Genomic DNA, 1,028 nt, shown 5'->3' with positions numbered 1-1,028 from the left:
GTGAAGACGGTCAAGTCTTTAAGCAAGGAAGTGTATTCTTTTTCCTCACTCCGGGTTTGTCCCAATGGGTTTACCGGAGAAGGTTTTAACGAGGCATGGAGCTTAACGCAAAACGTCTAAAGGCTAAGTTGCTTCACGCGCAAGGCCAAGGCGGTTATCTCTTTCCCTCTTAGTTTTTTTGGTTTAAATTTGAAACTTTGAGAATATTCTCCTTTGATCCTTTAGCTTTTGAACGTTGAGAGTTTAGCGTTGAAAGTCAATAGAGGTGACGTGTTCCATATACAAGGGAAACACGTCTAAGGACAATTGTGCGGATCATTAAGAGTCCGCGTGTCCCTAAGTCCTCACTTGACCTAATGTATTTAAACTCTCTCTTAGCTTTGTTCCTCTTTAGACTTGTATGAAAATAAAACTTTTCCTCAAGAGAGATTCTTGAAACTTGTCTCACTCTTCTCTTTCTTCAATCCGGGATTGAACCTTGAGAAAACCCTAACAAGCCTCGAACTGGGTTCGACCTTGTTAGAGACCGTATCAAGAGGAAAGCCAAACCTCTTGTGTCGTCTCTCGATCCATCCGCATCTCCCCTCACTTCGCTTCCATCTGTCCTCTTCTTAACCTCGAGTCCTCTTTCATCAGTTCTCGAGTTCCCCACGAACCACCTCAAATCATCCCCCACCATCGTTTCCCTCGTAGATGTCCATCCGCTCGTTCCACATCCGTACCGTCCGATTGAACCGTTCGTGTCTTCTCGACGTACCTCCCGAACGGTTCGTTTGAATTCCCCCNGAGAATCAAGACGGAGTCGCACGAGCAGAAATGGTCAAGGCTTTGCACAAGGAGGTCCGAGCCAACATAGAGCGAAGGAACAAGCAGTATGCACGCTTTCTCAACCGAGGACGTAAACCGATGCTGTTCAAGCCTGGTGATTGGGTCTGGTTACACTTAAGGCCGGGGAGTTCCAGCAGAAACGCAAGGACAAGCTCAGCCCGCGAGGAGATGGCCCATTCCGAGTCATCGAGAAGATCAAC

Source organism: Camelina sativa, chromosome 17 (genome assembly GCF_000633955.1).
Source record: "Camelina sativa cultivar DH55 chromosome 17, Cs, whole genome shotgun sequence".
Taxonomy (NCBI): Eukaryota; Viridiplantae; Streptophyta; class Magnoliopsida; order Brassicales; family Brassicaceae; genus Camelina; species Camelina sativa.
Note: the sequence above shows the minus strand (reverse complement) of the source record.